General features: G+C 35.0%; 1 protein-coding gene across 1 annotated transcript in view; it reads left to right on the top strand.

Annotated features, from left to right (window-relative positions):
- The first annotated feature begins 4826 nt into the window (after positions 1-4826).
- The window catches only part of LOC148956912 (uncharacterized), an 88726-nt gene continuing 77844 nt past the window's right edge, over positions 4827-15708 (top strand). Inside the window, exon 1 of the mRNA XM_089087719.1 lies at positions 4827-4915. The gene's annotated coding sequence lies outside the window, so the exon portion shown is untranslated. The remainder of the gene's footprint in view (positions 4916-15708) is intronic.

The following is a 15708-nucleotide window of genomic DNA, read 5'->3' on the forward strand; positions in this document are numbered from 1 at the left end:
GAAAATTTGCCTGGTTTCTGAAAGAGGAGGGAAACACCTGATAAAAGTTCAAGAATTTTAATTAAGATCAAACCATTAGATTCAGAATATCATAGAAACCTGCTGTAGAGTCTGTAGAGGTTTCAAGCCCCTGTCTTCAAAAGTTTTGAATTTTGTATTATTAGCCAGAAGAAAAATCACGGATACGTGTTAATTTCTTTTTTTTTCCTCAGGGGTGATCGTATCAAACCAACGGGTCTAGAACAGCGGGAGAGGGCTCATTTGAACGGAAATTAAAATTTCTGGTGTCTCTTTTGTTTTACCAAAGAGATTGTACGGCTACTAGTTCCCCCCCCCTGTCACGTCCCTTTTTCCCCAAAAAAATGTTTAATCAAAAGTTTGAGATACTAAACATTTTGTTTAGTATAGTTGAAATGTTTCAAAACTATACCTTTAGATTTGACCCACGCAGCCCCTGAGGATAGGTCATGGGATGAAAGTATTGCCCCCCAACCTTTTTGGCATTCAGTAAAATTTTGCAAAAGCGGCTGAAATGTAGCAAAATTCTTTATTTTTGCTGAAAATTCGGCACAAATCAGGTAGCGATTCGGTAAGCTCTCTAACCTGAATCAAGGGTACTTGCAGGGATGGTTGAATGTGATAATGAAACTTATAGAAAAAACAGTGTTTTATGATGAAAGTAAAGAACAATATTGAAACTGAAAACGAAAGAAATTATCGCCCGTCGACCCATGCTGTATACTCCCATGCAAAATTAAATAGCATTGGTAAATATATACGAGATTCTATAACTGAAATAATGTTAATCCATAACTCAATGCCTTTTTTTATGCTACCTCCAAATTTAATTATCGTTTCTCCTGTGAATTTAACATGCGTCACTCTTTTCAAGTTAATAAATTAAATTAAAGCTTACAAAAAGAAAAACCGAAAATATATGGGAAATGTATAATTTGGCTATATATTTGTACAATTGGGGGGGGGATAATATAGTGGAAGCAGCCTCAAGATGTGTTGACTACAATTTTTCTGCGTATTATGAAGCGAATTGTTTTCTTTACTAGTTTCCTTCTCAATAGCCCTAATTGTGTACTAATACCCCCATTTTTAGCCTTAATATATAGATTTGTGCAAGACTAAAGAAAACACTTGAAAAACAAAAGGTTTACTTTATAACATGCAGGAAGTTTTATTATTGCTATCATTGTTATTCGCATTAGTAAGTCATTTCAAAATAATATTTGACATCCAACAGGTGTGAAATTCTTTTAAACTCAGATATTGGTGTAATTGTCCTGACAAGTCAAAACCTCATTCACAAAGAAAACGAAGCATCATCAAATATTGTCAAAAATGGCGGTACTACTAAAAAACTTATTAGTCGTTAAGTTTATTGAGATTGTATTTAATCAATGCCTGTTGGAACTTCGAAAGAATCGACTCGTAATAGTTTGGTATGTTTCAACCACTTTACTTCGAAAAAAAAATTAGAAATCGTGACCAAGCTGGCCCCACATGTCCACGATTACTGGAGGAGTAGTTTTGGAATAATTTTTTTACCAGTGAAGTTTCAAAAGACCTGACCATCGCGAACAGTTTTGAAGCCACAACAATATGAAATTTTTCCGATTCCAGTTTTATGAATCTATTATTTATTGTGTTTTCCTTTTTTAATCCTTTTCATTATATTACTAAGCTTAAATTTGAAATACCTTGGGTTCAGGAAATGAATATTCATTGTTTAAAAATAAAACCACTTTAGTGCTCTATCAGAGCAAAAAAATTGAAATTAATATTACTACTTGGTACTTCTAAGTGTGCTCTACATAACTAAAGAAAAAAAATTAAAGAGATCACCGTTTTTTATTGAAAATATTTAACAAAATTTAAGTTTTGGGCATATAATTTTACTATGGCAGTTTGTTAGTTATCACCTTTTGGTTTACAAAATTTTGAGCCAAAAGGTGTTAAGTAACAAAACTTACAAAAAGCGTAAAAAGAAAATCAGATTTGTAACACTTCCACACAATTCAGGTCAGAAAATTAAATATTGCTTAGAAACGCCCAAAGATATTTACTTATAGTTCGTCTTCCTTGTTTTGTATACTTTATTACAAAACATTTTTCTGATTCTCCTTAACATTTTGAAAAATGTCACTTAACGCCTTTCGTATTTCCACAGCCGAGGAAGTAGGGCTCATGATGAATAAGGAAGCTGTCAAGTCTTGCTTAGATCGGGGAAATATTGATAATATTTGGTAGCTCATTTAAGAATAAGAGCAATATAAGCAAAGTAGAAAAACTACTGAAAAGTGAATTAAAGAGGTGTGAGTTGGAGGTCACGGATAAAATTGCTGTGGATATGGAAGATGCATTCGGATGGCATAACAGTAAAATATTGTACTTATAAAATTAAAAGGGAGCGGTTAATCTGGACTTTTCCCAGTTAAATCTATCGTTATAAAGGTACAAGAAATTATAAAGAAAAGAATAAAAAATGTTTTTGATGATTCGGAAGTGAAGCAAGATTTGAAGAATTAGAGAAAGCACTGAAAGGATTAAAAATAATACGGCCCAAGATGCGGATAGCATGATAACTGAGTTTATTAAATTGAAGTGTTGCAAAGTTATGGTTCGTTTACACATTGCGGAAATTAGTGCGGATTTAGCAATCCGTGCAGAAATTCCGTCCGTTTTCGTAATAGAAAAAATCTCTAGCTTTCCGCAACGTTTTTGTCAAATCAGGACGGAATCTTGGCAAGGTTTTTAAATGAATAAAACTATGAATATGGATTATCAAAAACTACACGATCTTATAACTTTGGTTCAAGGCTACCCCAGCTTCTATGATCATGCGCACCCAGGCTATAAGAAGACTAAGAAAAACGTGTGTCATTTGGCTCTCTATTGCTCAACAGCTTTCAGAAGAGGGTAAGAACATAGGTCATGCTTTTGCAATAATTTGAAATCTTTGCTTTAAAACGCAGCGTTATTTTAGCCATAGTTTGAACAGAAACGGATGGATTTCTGCAATGTGTAAACGAACCATTAGAGATAAAATCCTGAAGATTACGAATACGATTTTTGAAAAAGAAAAAGTATTTTGCGATTGTAGAAAGCTTTAAATAAATTCCTCTATAAGGAAGATCTTAAGAATGAGTATGGTGATGTAAAGACATTCGTTTAGTTTCTCTAGAAAGCAAATTACTTAGCGTAATGGTGCTTTTTAGACTTAAGGGCTGGGCACACGTAACTGATCTCGGGAACTGATTTCCAAATCAGTGCCGATTTTTAAAAAAACGGCGTCGATTTGAGCTTGACAAATTTTCTAGTTTTCGGTGCTGAAGGGCTGGGCAGAGCTGATTTCGAGAACTGATTTCAGCATCAGTGGACAAACGATAGCGGTAAAAAAAATTTGTTAAAAGAAAAATTTACAGCGCGAGATTTTCAAAACGAAAAATCATGGACACAAATGGTCAACTGGATTTTATTAATAGTTGCATGATTGACCTCAGTTTAGTTTTCAGCTCAGTAGCGAGGTCTTTCACCACAACCATCTCTGGTTGACTATTTATTTGTATCCTTATTTTTTGTGATGATGATGATAAAAATCAGCGCTGATTTTGTAATTCCGCGCCGAAAACTAGAAAATTTTGTCAAGTTCAAATCGACGCCGATTTCTTTTTAAATCGGCGCTGATTTGGAAATCAGTTCCTGAATGCAGCTACGTGTGCCCAGTTCTTGATTTACAAAATCAGCGCCGATTTTCATCGTGATCATCACAAAAAATAGGGATACAAATAAATAGTCTGCCAGAGATGTCTGTGGTGAGAGACCCCACTACTGAGCTGAGAACTAAGCTGAGGTCAATCATGCAACTATTAACAAATTTCAGTTGACTATTTGTGTCCATGAATTTTTGTTTTGAAAATCTTGCGCAATAAATTTTTCTTACAGCTATCGTTTGTCTACTGATGCTGAAATCGGTTCCAGGAATCAGCTACGTGTACCGAGCCCTTTAGGGGTTCTGTAGATAAAGCTCTAAGAGCAGAACAGTGTGGTTTTATGCAGACGTGAAGATTCCTTGAGCGAAATTTCACTCTTAGATCAGATAATCGAGAGTTGCCCGAGTCATCAGACCTCTGTAGTCCTCAGGTTTACAGATTATGAGCAAGCGGTTGATTCAGCAGAACTTTGGTGAAGGTTTTATCCTTGTATGGCATCTACCCAGAAAGGCCAGCGCATAATTACTTTAAAATAACTAAGTGTTCCCTGAAAACTTCGTTTTGAAATTTTTGGCATTTGATGTTTCTCATGAATTTTAAGTTAGACATCTAGAAAATAAAGTTTTATTTAATATATGACATAACAGAATATGTCATTTGTGACGATTTTAAAGATACAGATCAAAATATATTATTTCTTAAGTTGCTCATCATTAATATTTGAAGAATTTTTTTGAATAATTTCAGAAACTGGAATTAATCTCTCCCAAAAAGGAGTGCGATATGGATGGAAAGTAGAAAATGACATGAGACATGTATGAGCTAATACCGGTGTTGTGAATGATTGGACAGCTCTACTGCTGACTAACTATTTCTGTTAGCCAATTCTGTTTTAGCCACTAGCTAACTTATCGTCTATTTGCCACAGTGCTAGTTAATTAGATAGAGTAGATAACTGAGATAAGCCTTAAACCTTCTGCTTATAGCATGGTGAGCATACCTATGCGGTTAACTATAAGCGTGGGGATAAAATCGTCATCCCAAATCCGTGGCTCCCCCACCCCAATAAAATGAGCCTCAGGACGCCTCTCGTTTTGCCAACGCTGCTATAGTAGAAGTAGAAGAAACAGAAAACAAATATGGAATAAACAATTAGGCTATACTGCACAAGAAAATAGTATATTGAGCAGGTGGGTGATCAGATTTATGCATTCAATGAAAAAATATGTTTTCGGTAAAATTTTACCTTTTGCTATTTTGGAAAGGGGTAAGGCTAGGAAAATGGAACTAAGGGATGGCTCTACAGGCTAAAGTAGGCTATATCCTGGGAAGGTATTTTGAAGTATTTACCTCCATTCCTTCTTCCTGTAGAGGGTCCTGAAATTTGTTTACATGACAGGTGAAATTTTGGTGTTTTTTTGCAGTTCATAGGCTATTATTGACTTACAAATATAACAATTACAAATATTATGCTCTTTACAAATATCCCCCCTGGCTAAGGTGCATCTTTGCACTTTTAAACGTTTTATGGAGAGTCTGTAACTACAGGAAGTCCATGCTAGTGTTTCAATAGGCTAAACTCAACAGAAACTTTATGAGTGCATGGACCTAGGCTATAAAAATAAAAAAATCTTCTCGTAACATAATTTGTCCTCTAAAAATAATTTGGATTTTTTAACTGGTCTATCCCTTGTCAAATCCTTTCCCTAATTAATAAAGTTTAAATAGCTTATCAACACAGAGCTGTCTTCTACCCCATGGGACCTGCATACTACTGTTAATGGGGCTATGATTAGCAAAGTTGTGACATCACAAACGGGTTCCATAAGCAATGTCAGCTAGATAATAAATAAGTTTAAAGGGATGACTGTTAAATGAAAATAGGATTTTGGAATATATTTTAATGAACAAGGTTAAAAGCTGAAGTTGTGTAAGGTAAGCAGTGATTTATAATTATGATAGTAATATAGGATGAAATGTGAGCTAAAACAACTAGTAATGTGCAGTAATTTACCATTATATAGAGGGGGAGGAGTGGAGGTAGGTACTTCAAAGTACCTTCCCAGGACATACCTTAGCATGTAGATCCATCCCTGAAAGTTTCATTTTCCTAACCCAACCCCTTTCCAAGATAGCCAAAAATAACTAAAGTAGAATTTTACTTCCAAAAATGCTTATTTATAACAATTTAAACCTCATTTATTAGGCAACTCAAATATAAAATGTTTTCCTACCATCTCAAGTTTTTTGAATATCATCTACAAAAATAGTACTGAATTTTGTAATTTGAAACTTTGCTGTTTACAGTTTATGGTATATTCCAATTCAGCAGGGGTGATACTCCAGCATTTTTATTGGGGGGGGGGCAAGAGGGGTCAATATCTGGATAGTCAAAGGGCATGGGATGTATAATATTTTTTCTCCACATTTTTAGGGGGGCAACTACCCCCCCCCCCCCTTGCCACCCCCAAACAATGCCCCTGCAATTCAGGGTATGTATTTGCACATTAGGGGGGTGAGGGTGGTTAAATTTGAATTTCCAATAGAAGTAATTATTATATTTGTAAAGAGCATAAAAAAAGGTATTGAGTAGTATGTTCACTTTATTTGTATGTCAATAATATGAACTATGAAAAATTTACCAAAATTTTGACAAAGCAACATTTTACCTTAATTTTCAGTTATCAATTTTGTTTTCTCTGGCTTTAGTTCTGGAAATGCAATTTCTGTTATTTGAGTTGAATTCTAAGCCATATCAATATTTTTTTTTCAAAATTTAGGAAATGTATACATATATTTAAAACCTTATAAATTGGGGTTGCAGAAAGTTGTGAAGCTGAAAACTACTTTGTTGTGCTTTATTTAAACAGAAGATTTACTTTGCAAAGTTTCACTTTTATAACATATATTTTTAAAGGTCATCAAAGGTCAGGGCCTTTTAGAGGGAGAAGGAGTGGAGGTAAGTACTTTGAAATACCTTCCTGGTATATACTTTAGCCTCTAGACCCATCCTTGAAAGTTTCATTTTCCTAACTTAACCCCTTTCCAAGATAGCCAAAAGTAGCTAAAGTAAAATTTTACCCTGGGTTCACCTAAGGTAAATTTCTAGATTATGACTTTTTGCTATCTGGGAATTTAGTGCAATTAGGGTAATAAAATTTTCAGCAATGTGTGCATGGCCTAAATTAGCCTAGGCTATATACTGAAAAGATCTTTTGATACTCATACCTCTATCCCTTCTATATAATGAATAAATCAGCCTTTGTTTTCTAGAATTTTACCCAAAAGTTAAATTGAGAGCTATCATTTCTTAGTAGCCTATAATGACAAATTCATTAATTTGAAGCTGTAATTTCAAGGGGTCTTTTTGTGACACTTTCTGGTAAGAGCAAAATTCTAGCAAAGCTACTTTTTTGATATCTTGGAAAGGGGTTAGGCTAGGGAAATGAAACTTTCAGCAATGAATCCAGGTCCAAAGCCATACTATGGGAAGGTATTGCCAAGCTGCTATCTTAATCCTCTTCTGATTTCTAATTCTTAGAAATTTGCCTACTTGACCTATTAGAAATTTGACAAAACAAGATTATTCCTTAATTTTGAGTTTTCAGTCTTTTTCTCTGGTTTTAGATTTTAAAATACAATTCCTGTTAGACCTATTTAGCCAAATTTTAAGCCACATCAATGGCTTTTTTCAAAGTTTAAAAAATGTATTTGCACATCTTCAAAATGTCATAAACTGGGAGTGCACAAAGTTATGAAGGTAAAAATACTTTTCTTGGGTTACCAACTCAAGAATTTTGATCTGCATGATCTCAGAAAAGCCAGTTTGTCCGTCTGCAGTAGGTTATAAGTAGCTTAGTCTCATTGAGAAAAACTACAATTCTGGTATGTTTTAATTAAACATTTAATATATAGCCTAGAAGTAATTAGGTTAGGTAGGTATTTAACATAATGCATTTTGTGCAGCCTGCTTTCCATAATTTCCTTCTGTAGTTTCCATGATTTTGTTAATCAAGTATAATATTTTCATTATATTTTGGTGTGATTCATTAGGATTAACTTCACTTCCTGGGTGGGTTTAGATAATATATAAGTACCTTTTCTTGAACTTCATTTAAGCAGAAGATCTGTTTTGCAAGGTTTTACTTATGTAATGCAATGATTTTTAAAGGTCAATGCCCTCTAAAAGAAGAAGGAGTCAAGGTAGGTACTTCAAAGTACCTTCCTGGGACATACTTAGTCTGTAGGTCCATCCCTGAAAGTTTCATTTCCTAACATAACCCCTTTCCAATAGGCTATAGCAAAAACTAACTTGTCTGGAATTTTATTTGCAAAATATTGTTTTAAAGCAATTCTGGAAATGAAAAAAAAATTTCTTGAAGGTAAACACAGATTGACCTTTATAAAATTAACATAGAAACAAATATGAAAAAGACATAGGCTGGAATGCCAATTATATGTAAGAGGAGGGGTAAAGCTATATATCTTAAATGCTTTAAGCAAATATATTACTTACAGCCTTTTATGGTAGCATGATCTCCTGCACTAAAGGGCAGTAGTGGGGACATGTTTAAAAGCTCTTTGTGGTCATCTATAATTACAAGGTCTTGAAATGACAGGGGCTGGCCATTCTAGTGCCTAGTTGGACAATTGACAGCCTGATAAAATGAATAGTTAGCTAGAAATTCAAAAAAAGGTACATCTGATTCCTGTCTAGAATGGCCACAGCAATCAATCCATTGGATAGAAGGTAGGTTGACTTTACTACCTGTAAAAGGGACCTCTCTAAAATAGGGGAACTCAGATTTCTGTAAACTACCCATTTGAGTTGGCTCAGCGTGTAGGTTTATTGATATCCACATTTGTTCTAGTTAAGGGTCATAGTCAAAATCAATATTATTATTTCCTACCAGGAAAGTTTTCTTGATGTATAGGGCAATTCCTCTTACTTCCTGATTTCAGAACTCAGTGTATCAATGGTTTGTTCAGATCTAGCACTGTATAAAATATCATCTGACTCCCTACCTGCAAAAGTTTCATTTAAATGTAATAATACACTAGAAGAAAAACTATTTACAGGTTTTGGCCTCCTACTCAAAGTTCCATGTGAGTGGGAGAGGCAGGAGGTAGCAAGATTTTTAATCAATTTTGCCATCCTGTAACACAATATGTGTCTCATCTTTTTCTTGCCAAGCTTGGATCTCTTCATACAGCTTGTCTGCTTTGGATACATTCTTTCTGGACTAAATTCTGCCAGTTCCTCTTGTTATATATGACTTCTTGAGAATTAGTTTCTTTGTTGTGAGGTTGACAAAAGAAAAAATGATAGGCGTGTTTGAGCTAGTTGGGTTGTTTAGGTTAGCTAGGCGATGGGTATTTATGACAGACATATTTGGTAGGAAATATACTCTTTTGATTAGGAGGATGATTCTGTAGTTTTCTATGTTACATACCTCACTACACATTGCATACCACCCAATTTAGACTAATTAACACTTGAATTAGTTTTTTTTTTTTTTTTTTTTTTTTTTTTTTTTTTTTTATAGTTCCATCATAGGCTGCTTGTGAAAAGTGAGTTTGCTCTTACTCTATACCCCAGGATATTTTTTTTAATTTACACCATAGTTACCCTCATTGTTTTATGGTTGGGGGGGGGTCAGTTGCCCCTTCCCAGTTTTTATGCCATGAACTTCATTTTATTTTATATCTTTAAATTATTCTGGTATACCTTGCCCCCCTAATTATGAGGCCTAAAGCCACTATTGATCAAATACTAGACTAAATTCTTAATCCAAGCAAAACAGAATCCCCCCTTCCAGTTGAGAACTGCTTCTGTGGACAATTTTACCAGGGAGAATTTTTTCCATGGATATTTTCCCCAAGGATTAAGAAATTGTTAGATTGCTCCTAGCTGCAATTTAAGGTAATCTAAGGTTTAAGGTAATAATCACCCCTCCCACAGAAAATATTTTCCCTTGCAATTCCAACCCAGCTGAAAATTTCCTTGGAACCCCTCCACTGATCTTAGCTCTAATCTAGCGTTTTAATAAAATACATTGGCAGTTCTAAGCCTTGGTAGACAGGGGGTGGTTGTATTATTTGACCCTATGGTAGTGTACCCCCCCCCCTTACAATGTCTAAAACTGCTACTGATCAAATACTAAACCAAGTTATTAATACAAACAATTACTGAATTTTCAATCCAACCAATTGATTTTGAAGTTGTTTTTTTTAATTTATAGCACTTCTGAGTTTTTCAAATTTTCCATTTTTTATGCTCCAGAACTTTTACTACCCAAAAAAAGCTACCAGGTTTCACTTAAGGTTTTTTTTTCTATTTCCTGGGAATTAAATCAGAAAAAATAAACTGGACAAATTTTAGATCTTTTTTCAAAGATCACTTGTGCAAAAATTCATTTTGCTGACATGTCCAGTCAGAGAGCAAGATCTCTTTTCATAGCATAGGAAAATTAATATTGCAGTGAATTTAGGGACTTTCACCTTAATGTTTACATCAAAATCATAAATGAATGCAAGGGCTGGTTGAAGCAATTCAAGGGATTTTCTAATAGAATTTTGGATGTCTGATGTGTTTAATTTTGCTTGTTTGTTACCTTACACATTATTTAGATGTAGGTCAAAATGAGCTAACCCTTCTTATATCCAAGTTAGTAGATACAGCATGAGACAATTTAAAGATTTTTTATGGATTTTTTTCACAGTTTGACACCTTTTATTCATTGGAAATCTTTCAAGTCAAAAAAGTCATTGCAAAATGTAGCTGCTGCTTGCCTTTCATATTTCAAAAAATGTAAGAACATTTATAATTATTTAGTTTGGAAAGCTAAACAACTATTTTATTTTTAAGTAATTTTCGAATTGCCAAAAGAATATATGGAAAACTTGGCAAGTGTTAAATTCTGTCTTCAAACATTTGACTCTGTCTTCTCTGCTTTAGAATCTTGCCAAAGATATTGTCCAATTGTTTATTTATTTCTTTATTTAGGCAGTGCTATTGGGCTGCCCATGATACATTCCTAACTCATTTAAACCTCTCCAGGTAATACAAAATAAAGCTGCAAGAATTCTTGGCACTTAAGTTAGTCACCCTGCCAGACTTCAAAATCTTTCAGAAACCGAAACTCCCCTTGTTTCTTAATATATTAAACTTTTGTCAACGTAAAGATTTGCAGTTATACCTACTACCACTTTCGCATTATGATATTTGGTCTCCAGAAAATTACTTTTATGATTTGCTTCTTCTTACCAGTTACCATCTCCTCTTGCCTGCTCTCTCCTACTTCAGCTCATCTTAAAACATATAGACTCTCTTTAGTAAATAGTGAAAGAGCTAGATTTTCAATGAGATTTCAAATCTCTTCCACAGCAAATTGACTTAAATAATGAAATGACAAATCTAGCTGATCTCTTTTTAGAAATATTAAAAGAATATATTGTTTACCTTTGCTGATAGATGCTTCTTATTCTATAATTTTTGTCTGCATAATATACTGTGAATTTGCTGTGCTGGGGTAGCCTCTTTTGTCCCTCTGCTGCTCTAAGTTGTCATGTTTTGTCTTTTCTTTTTTTTCTCTGCTTTTTGTTTTATTTTATTTTGTGTGTTTTGGTTGATCAAAAAATTTATTTTGACATTAGTTTAGCCTTTGATCTGATCTTAACTCTCTGTTGGGTCTATTTGAATATTTTTTTTTCTGTATTTTGTGTTAATAAAAAAATTTGAATTTTGTTTCCCTCCTCATCTTTTAAGTAATGGTCTGGATGTTCAGGATGTTCAGGGATGTTCTGGATGTTCAGGGCAAATATAATGTTTAAGAGGCATTTACCTTCAGTTTTGCAAATGTGGGAAAAGCAAACTGGTTCTTCTGTAAGCTCCTGTCTTTCTAAGCCTAAAGATGGAGTTCACAGTGATAAAGCTAATTATTGAGTAACGTCTTTATTTTCTGTGTTTATCAAAAATTTTGAAAAAGCTATGCTTTTCTATTACTACTTTTGGCTTTTGATTCAGGTCTGATTCCTGCCTCTATATTTTTGGGACATCCAAAATGATTTTGACCATTTCACCCACCAAATTCTACTATTTGAATTAGCTGATTTCTGTATAAGAGGGAATATTAGTGCTTGGATTGATTTGTATTGGTCTGGAATGGTTTTTTCTGTGAATTGTATTTCCAATCACCATCTCAGGTTGGGTTTGGGGCCCTACAAGGCTCAGTTCTAAGCAAACAGTTTGTAATTGTCTTTATTCATCTTGAATCTCTCCAATCCCAGAAATGTAGATCTCCATCAGCTGGTGATGACATTCTAGCTGCCATTGCTTCTGACAATAAATTTGGCAGGGCTGTCAGAACTGAGCTTAAGATCTTTATTATGTCAAGTGCATTATTTGAGAGACTAAGTCTGTGGTTTAATACTATTTGCATGGCATTAAGTCTAGCTTCATGCTTTTCTTGTCAATTTTTCAGGCTTGTCCGAAACTTTTGGAAATTCATCTTTCAAGATGTACTTTCAGTAGACCTATTGATCATTTGTTCAATTCCTGAGTGATTTACTTTATGAGAATCTATCCTTCAGGCATCAAATTAGTCAAACTCAAATGAAGACATTAAAGAATCTCATAATTCTTAGAAAGCACAAGTGTATTTTTTCTAGGTAGATTCAAAAATGTTGTTTCACAGATTTATTCAATCTTACAGCACTTATTGCCAAACTATGAATGTCAGCATTTTTCTTCCCTTCTGATAGCCCTCCCTAAGGTAAATGAAGGAGCAAGGAACCTTATCCTTGATACAAAGAGTTCTATTATTAAGATTTTGCTGAATTTGAATTCACTTTATAGTGTTTTATGTGTGTGTTTTGTTTTCTTCAGTTGCATGGTGGTGTACCAGCATCACTCTAGAGTAAGCCCCCTCTTGTCTCTGACCAATCTACCTATTACCTTCATCATTAAGAGAGTATTTGAATGCTATTCAATCTTTCTGTCAGATTTCAACCCCTTGACTCCCTAGTTGTTTTTTCATGCATCAGGCTTTAAGCGTCTTTTGAGTAGATTTGACAAATACCATTTTCTAATTCTCTGTGGTTCAACCCAGCAAAACTTTAAAGTGTTTTCATCTTGTGAGTTCCAATTGTATTGGACGCAGGTTCCTCAAAATTGTAATGCACCAGAATAGCATAGTTGAACATGGGTTCTGAGAAGAAATTCACCTGTGTTTGCCTGTGTACCAGCATCCCTCTAGACTAAGCCCCCTCTTGTCTCTGACCAATCTACATATTAACTTCATAATTAAGAGAGTTTTTGAATTCCATTCAATCTTTCAGTCAGATTTCAACCCCTTGGCTCCCTAGTTGTGTTTTCATGCATCAGGCTTTAAGCGTGTTTTGAGTAGATTTGACAAATACCATTTTCAAATTCTCTGTGGTTCAACCCAGCAAAGTGTTTTCATCTTATGAGTTCCAATTGTATTAGACACAGGTTCCTCAAAATTGTAATGCGCCAGAATAGCATGGTTGGACATGGGCTCTGAGAAGACATTAGCCTGTGTTTGCCTGTGTACCAGCATCCCTCTAGACTAAGCCCCCTCTTGTCTAACCAATCTACAGATTACCTTCATAATTAAAAGAATATTTTAATTCCATTCAATCTTTCAGTCAGATTCCAACTCCTTGACTCCTTAGTTGTGTTTTCATGCATCAGGCTTTAAGTGTGTTTTGAGTAGATTATACAAATACCATTTTCAAATTCTCTGTGGTTCAACCCAGCAAAGCTTTAAAGTGTTTTCATCTTGTGAATTCCAATTGTATTGGACACAGGTTCCTCAAAATTGTAATGCACCAGAATAGCATGGTTGAATATGGGTTTGGAGAAGAAATTCTCCTGTGTTCCCTGTGTACCAGCATCCCTCTAGACTAAGCCCCCTCTTATCTCTGACCAATCTACAGATTACCTTCATAATTAAGAGAGTATTTGAATTCCATTCAGTCTTTCAGTCAGATTTCAACTCCTTGACTCCTTAGTTGTGTTTTCAAGCATCAGGCTTTAAGCATATTTTGAGTAGATTTGACAAATACCATTTTCAAATTCTCTGTGGTTCAACCCAGCAAAACTTTAAAGTTTTTTCATCTTGCGAGTTCCCATTGTATTGGACACAGGTTCCTCAAAATTGTAATGCACCAGAATAGCATGGTTGGACATCTGCTCTGAGAAGACATTAGCCTGTGTTCGCCTGTGTACCAGCATCCCTCTAGACTAAGCCCCCTCTTGTCTAACCAATCTACAGATTACCTTCATAATTAAGAGAATATTTGAATTCCATTCGATCTTTCAGTCAGATTTCAACTCCTTGACTCCTTAGTTGTGTTTTCATGCATCAGGCTTTAAGCGTGTTTTGAGTAGATTATACAAATACCATTTACAAATTCTCTGTGGTTCAACCCAGCAAAGCTTTAAAGTGTTTTCATCTTGTGAATTCCAATTGTATTGGACACAGGTTCCTCAAAATTGTAATGCGCCAGAATAGCATGGTTGAACATGGGTTTGGAGAAGAAATTCGCCTGTGTTCTCTGTGTACCAGCATCCCTCTAGACTAAGCCCCCTCTTGTCTCTGACCAATCTACAGATTACCTTCATAATTAAGAGAGTATTTGAATTCCATTCAATCTTTCAGTCAGATGTCAACTCCTTGACTCCTTAGTTGTGTTTTCAAGCATCAGGCTTTAAGCATATTTTGAGTAGATTTGACAAATACCATTTTCAAATTCTCTGTGGTTCAACACAGCAAAACTTTAAAGTGTTTTCATCTTGTGAGTTCCAATTGTATTGGACACAGGTTCCTCAAAATTGTAATGCGCCAGAATAGCATGGTTGAACATGGGTTCTGAGAAGAAAAACCGTCAAAACCCTATCCTAACCTAACCACCATCCCAACCTTGTCCTAACTTCACCTAGTCTAACCTTTCCTTACCCAGCCTAACCTAAAAACTACCACCAGTTAAAGCAACTGCTCCTAACAAAATTAAACCTAGATCCTTGGCAAAGTCTAACCTAAAAATTTTACCTAACCTAAAAATCCACCCTAACCTACCACCCGCCCAACCCCAAACTAAACTTGACACCAGAACCCCATCCTAACCTAACGCCATCCCAACACAGCCACCCACCCAATCATGTCCTAATTTAGCCTAACCCAGCCTAACCTAAGAACCCTTATCTAACCTATCCTAGCCAAAATAAACCTAACCTTACTAAACCTAGCCTACCCACACACCCAACCCCATCCTCACCTAGCCTTCCCTAACCTTTAACTCACCCTACCAGCATCTCTTGAGACTAAGCCCCCTCTTGTCTCTGACCAATCTACAAATTACCTTCATAATTAAGAGAGTATTTGAATTCCATTCAATCTTTCAGTCAGATTTCAACCCCTTGACTCCTTAGTTGTGTTTTCAAGCATCAGGCTTTAAGCATATTTTGAGTAGATTTGACAAATACCATTTTCAAATTCTCTGTGGTTCAACCCAGCAAAACTTTAAAGTGTTTTCATCTTGCGAGTTCCAATTGTATTGGACACAGGTTCCTCAAAATTGTAATGCGCCAGAATAGCATAGTTGAACATGGGTTCTGAGAAGAAATTCGCCTTTGTTTGCCTGTGTACCAGCATCCCTCTAGACTAAGCCCCCTCTTGTCTCTGACAAATCTACATATTACCTTCATAATTAAGAGAGTATTTGAATTCCATTCAATCTTTCAGTCAGATTCCAACCCCTTGGCTCAATTTTTTCAATTTTTAAGTCACGTCACTCATTACGTCATATATGGTTAGTACTTAATTGATGTTAGATATTACGGCATGTCACTTATTATGTCATATATGATTATTAGTAGACAATCGATAGAATATTCGTTCTTTATTATAACTCTCTTAGAAATAATTTATTTTAGTTACAAAAGATTTTTAACCCAATT

This window comes from Artemia sp. Qi Xiang Cuo, chromosome 1 (genome assembly GCF_049724085.1).
Source record: "Artemia sp. Qi Xiang Cuo chromosome 1, ASM4972408v1, whole genome shotgun sequence".
In the NCBI taxonomy this organism is placed as follows: Eukaryota; Metazoa; Arthropoda; class Branchiopoda; order Anostraca; family Artemiidae; genus Artemia; species Artemia sp. Qi Xiang Cuo.